At 44.4% G+C, this 9,049-nt stretch overlaps 1 pseudogene; it reads right to left on the bottom strand.

Moving 5' to 3' along the window:
• The window catches only part of LOC119279893, a 75,891-nt pseudogene that overhangs the window by 55,184 nt on the left and 11,658 nt on the right, over positions 1–9,049 (bottom strand).

Genomic DNA, 9,049 nt, shown 5'->3' with positions numbered 1-9,049 from the left:
GTCCGGCGACGGCGGCGATGGTGGCGGGGTCCGGCGGCGGCTCGGCGGGCGGGGCGGCGGCACGGGGTGGCGGCGGCTCGGCGGCTGCTGGCGGCGGCGGCGGCTGGCGGCGGCTCGGCGGCCGCTGGCGGCGGCGGCGGCTGCGGCAGCGGCGCGGCTGGCGGCGGCGGCGGATCGGGGCTGGGGCAGCGGCTAGGGTTTGGGGCGGCTGGGCCTCCCCGGCTTATAAAGCCCCGCGGGCCGGGAGTCCTAGGCGGACACGGCCCGTAGGTCGGTTACGTGTTTTTTTTAAATAATTCCGCGCAGAAGAAAAATAAAAATAAATACTAAACAGACTCCAAAAATCACGAAATAAATTTTCCCCGGCTTCTAAAATCAAGCCAGACAAGATGACATTTATTTGGGGCCTAAATGCAATTTTTGAAAAACGTGCATTTTTCCTAAATCCAAATAAAAGGGCGAAAAACTCCAAAATAAAACTTATTTGATTTTTTTTAAAATCTTCATTATTTCTTTATTTTGGGAAAGTCATTTTATTCCCTCTCTGAATTTTTGGTTGTATAAATAATTGAAGATAAAATAAATAAAATCAATGATCCTATTTTCAAAATTTGAGAAAAACTCAAATAAGAAAATAACGAAATCCCCAACTCTCTCCGTGGATCCTTGAGTTGCATAGAATTTCTAGGATCGGGCCAACAATGCAACAAAAATATGATATGCAATGATGATCTATGTATAACATTTCAAATTGAAAATTTGGGATGTTACAAAGCATTGCTGTCGGTCCAAGGTCATTTAATCAAAACTCGAGTGCTCCCAACTTCCAACTTGAAATACAAAAATTAAATCCATCCAAGAAAAGGAAACATAAATGACTACCTGCGCGGCATTTATGTGATCCTCAACATTCTCCTCTGACCGCCCTACAAAAGCAAAACACAAACTGCACATCAGCAACCCATGCGAAATGTCAAATCTGGTTAAAAACAAAACATACTCACAACCGTTAATCCCACCGAGGGCCATAAGCCACGTGACAACCTGTACTCTGCAGGGTCTAGCGCTAGCTCCACGTCCTGCACCTCCTCATCCTAATTGAACCCCTCCTCTTCAAAGCCTCGGAGAGCTCGTCCTCGCCTTCATCCTCGCAGGTAGCCCTCACCCTCAGCCTTGAGATCATCATCCCCATCACCATGGATGCCACCGGGTGCTCCTGGTGGTGAACGCGGTGGTGGTGCTCCAGCTCCTCCTCATGCTCATGCTCGTAGCTCCCGGCCTCCGAGGTCCCATAATCGCTGCCCTCGCCACCTTCGTTCATCTGCAGCATCATGTACGCCCTCTCCTGCATCAATCCATTAGGGATGTTATGTGTTGGTCGCACCCTCAAAAGAAATTAAAACATCATGATGTCAATCGTGCACCTCGGAACCCTAGGGACAGGGACGGGACGGCTGGGGCAGTGAGATCTTGCCAAATTTCCTGCTCCTGGAGGTCAGCGTGGACCTGGCTGAGGGTCTTGAACGGGCGTCGCGCCGTGCCTCGGCAGCGGCCTTGGCCGCGACCGCGACCCCCTCCGGAAGCGTTAGCCGGCGTGTTCTGATTCGGGCTAGGGTTGCGGTCGGCGCCGGGACTCTCGCCGCAGCTGCTCCCTTTTGAATCATCTTTGGGTGCAGTAGAGCGGTGCGGGACAAAAAGGAAAGAAGTCAGAGCAATCATATGTGGCATCTGGTGCGGGCCAAAAAGGACAGAAGTAAGAGCAATCATATGTGGCATCATCAGACTGGAACTACTTGGAGAAGTTCCTTTGTAGTTGAGGCTGGATCCAATTCATAGCATACCTTGGGGTAGTTCTGGATATGAAATGGCACCTGGTGCGAAAACCGCATCATTTCCTCCATTGGAATCCTCCTGCTCTTTGCTGGGTCAGAAAGTGGCTTGAACACACACACAAAACCAGGAATTTTCACAAAAACTAAAAAGTGGCTTGAACACAGACGCAAAACCATGAATTTTCAAAAAAAACTAAAAAGTGGCCCGAACACAGACACAAAACCAGGAACTTTCACCAAAATTACTTAGATCTACCCATTGGGGGCAGCAAAAATTGCAAAGATATACCGAATCCAATTAATAGGGACCATAGAAGTTACAAAGATCGATCGGTAACTTCATTTACTGGCCGGATACAGCCAGATGGGCATCCGGTAACTATTAAGGAGCTAGGGGTTGAGGTCGCTGGATGCAGCCAGACTGGCGTCCGGCCGACTCGTTGGATGGGTCCTCCACGTACTGGCCGTCATCTCTCTCTCTCTCTCTCTAAAAAGTAAAAACGTGCAGGACCATGAGACTCTCCCGCGGAAGCGTTTTGCGGCGAGTGCTACGTTACCTCTGCTTGTTTGGCCATCCATTGATGAGCGAGGTTGGAGCCTTGGTGACGCCGTGCGTGCTTGCAGTGCATGAATGCATGCAGCTACAGGTTGAGGAGGCCAGCTGCATCCAGATCTGTAACGATACAAAAACTTTATTGTATGTTTTATTTACAAAGTAACCTATTATCAATCAAAATGCGCCAGAGTAAGTTGCAAAACACCTAGGTGTCTACTGAAATATGAACGGTGTAACCAGAAACCTAAGCAGAAGAACTGCCCCCGAAGCAAATCAACATCACACGAGATTTTATGAGGCGCAACAATGGAAGATGCTTTACCTGAAAGCTCGTGAATCATGATGATTTGATGATGACCGATTTGTCCATTTGAAGAACATGGCAGCAATAGCCAGTAGAACACATAGGGGATTACCCGCTAAGAGGACACCATACAGAAACAAGGTTACAACCAGCTCAGCAGGAGATAAACAACATCAGTATATACACGTAGAACCTAATAAGGTAGGAGTAAACATTGATTTCTTGTACACAACACTACATAAGTTACATGCTCATCCATTTGCATATTTCTACTTCTCTATACTATATGTGCAATAATATAAAATGAGACTTCCATATATGGTATATTCCAGTCTCATCAGACATAAGAATCATTATGCCCTAATTTTCAGCATTAACTGGGTGTTAGAATATTAACTTTGAGCATTAGTATGAATTCACACACACATGTTAGCAAGATCAGAAGCTTTCAATTTAACTTGAATTTGAATAAAAATTTGCTAACACAAAAGTACCATGATACATCAGATCATTTACAGCGAAAAGTAAATGGTCGTGACATGTAAATAATTGCACACAAGACATTATACTGTAAATACTCGCCATATATGTATGTTGCTGAAACATCGATGGATATGTTACATTAAGCACTTTCAATGCAATTTTTAGAAATACCCATTTTTACATACACTGTTGTAGGTGCCAAAATTCTACAAGGAATACCAATAGCCCAGTATACAAAACCCTAAACAAAAATACAATCGCCAAACCTGAGTTCTAGAGACCCAAGACATCTAAAAATAAAAATACTAAAATAGGTAAAAAAAACTGTTGCACAGGTACAAAGGAACCCTACATTTTCTATTCAGATGATTAGATTAATAAGCATAGACGTGTGGTTGTATAGTAGAGGTACAAAGGAACCCTACATTTTCCATGGCGCGGGTGTGATTGCCTGATATGCTTCATACCATGACAACATAGGCAATCCTCATCTATGGGGAACTATATGTTCTAACAATAAATAGGTTTAAAGTGGCTTTGTACCTTAATTATTTGACGGCACTGAATAATGCAGTCGGGATGGTATGAATGCTTGCTGGGAAGTGCAACAAAGGATTCACCTTTCTTAAATGCCCTCAGACAAATTACATATCTACCAACAATAATTGCATGTTAGCATGCCACTTTAATAATATATATTATTGTAACACTATGAAACTTAAAAGTATTTGAATGTACTATTCTGTGTTGTCATCTTGCATATCTTTTGAGTTGTAAGTTACTGAAGCTAAGGAAGCAAGTGTATCAGCAGAGACACCTCTACTTTCTGTACCAACCACTTCACCCAATGCAACTAATTCCTGCAATCATGACTAGAAGTCTAGAACCATTAGCATTGCATCTTGGAAATTCATATGCAAGCCCGGGCACCAAAGGGAATAAAGCTAAAATAACTTGCCTCATAAGAGTACTCATATGGATCAACCTTGCCTTGAGTCTTATGTTTCTTCAGTTACATGCCGATTTGTAAATGGCAGGTACCCTGTCAAATTTGGATGGTTTCAATAAGTAAGCAAAAACACGATACCACAATTTGAAAAAAGGTAAAGTTCTCCATGCATAAATTAGACGAATTGGAAGTGCATGCCACAATCCCCGGAGAAAACATGGCAGTAGGTAAATGTTACCACTTATAGCATACTATCTACATCGTAAATAGCGTTTGGCTTTGATTGCTATATCAAAGAATAATTTAGCTCAACAAGGAATTCTGCCACTACTTGAATTAAAATAAATAGGTACTCCTACTACACTTATGTCACACGCATTAACAAAATAAGCATTGCTGTCGGTCCAAGGTCATTTAATCAAAACTCGAGTGCTCCCAACTTCCAACTTCAAATACAAAAATTAAACCATCCTAGAAAAGGAAACATAAATGACTACCTGGCGCAGCTTTTATGTGATCCTCAACATTCTCCTCTGCCCGCCCTATAAAAGCAAAAGCAAAACTGCACATCAGCAACCCACACGAAATCTGAAATCAGGTGAAAATCAAAACATACTCACAATCGATGATCCCTCCGACGGCCATAAGCCATGTGACAACCTGTACTCTGCAGGGTCTAGCGCTAGCTCCACGTCGTGCACCTCCTCGTCCTAATTGAACCCCTCCTCTTCAAAGCATCGGAGAGCTCGTCCTCGCCTTCATCCTCGCAGGTAGCCCTCACCCTCAGCCTTGATATCATCATCCCCATCACCATGGACGCCACCCGGGTGCTCCTGGTGGTGAACGCGGTGGTGGTGCTATAGCTCCTCCTCATGCTCATGCTCATAGCTCCCGGCCTCCGAGCTCCCATAATCGCTGCCCTCGCCACCTTCTTTCATCGGCGGCATCATGTACGCCCTCTCCTGCATCGATCCAATAGGGATGTTATGTGTCTGTCGCACCCCCAAAAAAATTAGAACATCGGGATGTCAATCACACACCTCGGAACCCTAGGGACGGGGATAGGATGGCCGGGACAGCGAGATCTAGCCAACTTCCCTGCTCCTGGAGGTCGGCATGGACCTGGCTGAGGGCCGTAAACGGGCGTCGCACCACGCCTCGGCAGCGGCCTTGGCCGCGGCCGCGGCCCCCTCTGGAAGCGTCAGCCGACGGGTTCTGATTCGGGCTAGGGTTGCGGTCAGCACCGGGACTCTCGCCGCTGCTGCTCCCATTTGAATCATCTTTGGGTGCCGTAGTGCGGTGCGGGACCAAAAGGACAGAAGTCAGAGAAATCATATGTGGCATCCGGTGCGGGACGAAAAGGACAGAAGTCAGAGCAATCATATCTGGCATCATGAGACTGGAACTAAGTTCCTTTGTAGTTTAGGCTAGATCCAATTCATAGCATACCTTGGGGGAGTTCTGGATATGAAATCGCACCTGGTGCGAAAACCGCATCATTTCCTCCGTTGGAATCCTCCTGCTCTTTGCTGGGTCAGAAAGTGGCTTGAACACAGACACAAAACCAGGAATTTTCACAAAAACTAAAAAGTGGCTTGGACACAGACGCAAAACCATGAATTTTCACAAAATCTAAAAAGTGGCCTGAACACAGACACAAAACCAGGAACTTTCACAAAAATTACTTAGATCTACCCATTAGGGCCAGCAAAAATTGCAAAGATATACCGAATGATACCAATTAATAGGGACCATAGAAGTTACAAAGATCGATCAGTAACTTCATTTACTAGCCGGATACAGCCAGATGGGTGTCCGGTAGCCATTAAGGAGCTAGGGGTTGAGGATGCCGGATGCAGCCAGATGGGCGTCCAATCGACTGGTTGGATGAGTCCTCCACGTACAAGCCGGCATCTCTTTCACTCTCTCTAAAAAGTAAAAACATGTGGGACCATGAGACTCTCCCGTGGAAGCGTTTAGCGGCGAGTGCTACGTTACCTCTGCTTGCTTGACCATCCATTGACGAGCGAGATTGGAGCCTTCGAGACGCCGTGCATGCGAGCAGTGCATGAATGCATGCAGCTACAGGTTGAGGAGGCCAGCTGCATCCAGATCTGTAATGATACTAAAACTTTATTGCATGTTTTATTTACAATGTAACCTATTATCAATCGAAATGCGGCCAGAGTAAGTTGCAAAACACCTAGGTGCCTACTGACATATGCCCGGAGTAACCAGAAACCTAAGCAGAAGAACTGCCCCGACGCAAATCAACATCACACAAGATTTTATCACACGCAACAATGGAAGATGCTTTACCTGAAATCTCGTGAATCATGACGAGTTGATGATGACCAATTTGTCCATTTGAAAAACATGGCAGCAATAGCCTGCAGAACACACAGGGGATTACCCGCTAAGAGGACACCATACAGAAACAAGGTTACAACCAGCTCAGTAGGAGATAAACAACATCAGTATATACAGGTAGAACCTAATAAGGCAGGAGTAAACGTTGATTTCTTGTACACAACATTACATAAGTTCCATGCTCATCCATTTGCATATTTCTACTTCTCTATACTATATGTGCAATAATATAATATGAGACTTCCATATATAGTATATTCAAGTCTCATCAGACATAACAATCATTATGCGCCTATGCCCTAATTTTCAGCATTAACTGGGTGTTAGAACCTTAACTTTGAGCATTAGTATGAATTCACACACACATGTTAGCAAGATCAGAAGCTTTCAATTTAACTTGAATTTGAATAAAAATTTGCTAACACAAAAGTATCATGATACATCAGATCATTTACAGCGAAAAGTAAATGGTCCTGACATGTAAATAATTGCACACAAGACATTATACTGTAAATACTCGCCATATATGTATGTTGCTGAAACATCGATGAACATGTTACATTAAGCACTTTCAATGCAATTTTTAGAAATACCCATTTTTACATACACTGTTGTAGGTGCCAAAATTCTACAAGGAATACCAATAGCCCAGTATATAAAACCCTAAACAAAAATACAATCGCCAAACCTGAGTTCTAGAGACCCAAGACATCTAAAAATAAAAATACTAAAATAGGTAAAAAAAATTGTTGCACAGGTACAAAGGAACCCTACATTTTCTATTCAGATGATTAGATTAATAAGCATAGACGTGTGGTTGTATAGTAGAGGTACAAAGGAACCCTACATTTTCCATGGCGCGGGTGTGATTGCCTGATATGCTTCATACCATGACAACATAGGCAATCCTCATCTATGGGGAACTATATGTTCTAACAATAAATAGGTTTAAAGTGGCTTTGTACCTTAATTATTTGACGGCACTGAATAATGCAATCGGGATGGTATGAATGCTTGCTGGGAAGTGCAACAAAGGATTCACCTTTCTTAAATGCCCTCAGACAAATTACATATCTACCAACAATAATTGCATGTTAGCATGCCACTTTAATAATATATATTATTGTAACACTATGAAACTTAAAAGTATTTGAATGTACTGTTCTGTGTTGTCATCTTGCATATCTTTTGAGTTGTAAGTTACTGAAGCTAAGGAAGCAAGTGTATCAGCAGAGACACCTCTACTTTCCGTACCAACCACTTCACCCAATGCAACTAATTCCTGCAATCATGACTAGAAGTCTAGAACCATTAGCATTGCATCTTGGAAATTCATATGCAAGCCCGGGCACCAAAGGAAATAAAGCAAAAATAACTTGCCTCATAAGAGTACTCATCTAGATCAACCTTTCCTTGAATCCTGTGTTTCTTCAGTAACATGCCGATTTGTAAATATCAGGTACCCTGTCAAATTTGGATGGTTTCAATAAGTAAGCAAAAACACGATACCACAATTTGAAAAAAGATAAAGTTCTCCATGCATAAATTAGACGAATTGGAAGTGCATGCCACAATCCCCAGAGAAAACATGGCAGTAGGTAAATGTTACCACTTATAGAATACTATCTACATCGTAAATAGTGTTTGGCTTTGATTGCTATATCAAAGAATAATTTAGCACAACAAGGAATTTTACCACTACTTGAATTAAAATAAATAGGTACTCCTACTACACTGTATGTCACACGCATTAACAAAATAAGCATTGCTGTCGGTCCAAGGTCATTTAATCAAAACTCGAGTGCTCCCAACTTCCTACTTCAAATACAAAAATTAAACCATCCAAGAAAAGGAAACATAAATGACTACCTGGCGCAGAGTTTATGTGATCCTCAACATTCTCCTCTGCCCGCCCTACAAAAGCAAAAGCAAAACTGCACATCAGCAACCCACGCGAAATGTGAAATTAGGTGAAAAACAAAACATACTCACAATCGCTAATCCCACCGAGGGCCATAAGCCATGTGACAACCTGTACTCTGCAGGCTCTAGCGCTAGCTGCACGTAATGCACCTCCTCATCCAAATTGAACCCCTCCTCTTCAAAGCATCGGAGAGATCGTCATCGCCGTCATCCTCGCAGGTAGCCCTCACCCTCAGCCTTGATGTCATCATCCCCATCACCATGGACGCCACCCGGGTGCTCCTGGTGGTGAACGCGGTGGTGGTGCTCTAGCTCCTCCTCATGCTCATGCTCATAGCTCCCGGCCTCCGAGCTCCCATAATCGCTGCCCTCGCCACCTTCATTCATCGGCGGCATCATGTATGCCCTCTCCTGCACCCATCCAATAGGGATGTTATGTGTTGGTCGCATCCTCAAAAAAAATTAGAACATCGGGATGTCAATCGCGCACCTCGGAACCCTAGGGACGGGGACGGGACGGCCGGGGCAGTGAGATCTAGCCAATTTCCCTGCTCCTGGAGGTCGGCGTGGACCTGGCTAAGGGCCGTGAACGGGCGCCACGCCGCACCTCGGCAGCGGCCATGGCCGCGGCC

The sequence above is a fragment of the Triticum dicoccoides genome, chromosome 3B, assembly GCF_002162155.2.
Source record: "Triticum dicoccoides isolate Atlit2015 ecotype Zavitan chromosome 3B, WEW_v2.0, whole genome shotgun sequence".
Lineage (NCBI taxonomy): Eukaryota > Viridiplantae > Streptophyta > Magnoliopsida > Poales > Poaceae > Triticum > Triticum dicoccoides.
Note: the sequence above shows the minus strand (reverse complement) of the source record. Positions and strands in the feature narration are given on the sequence as shown.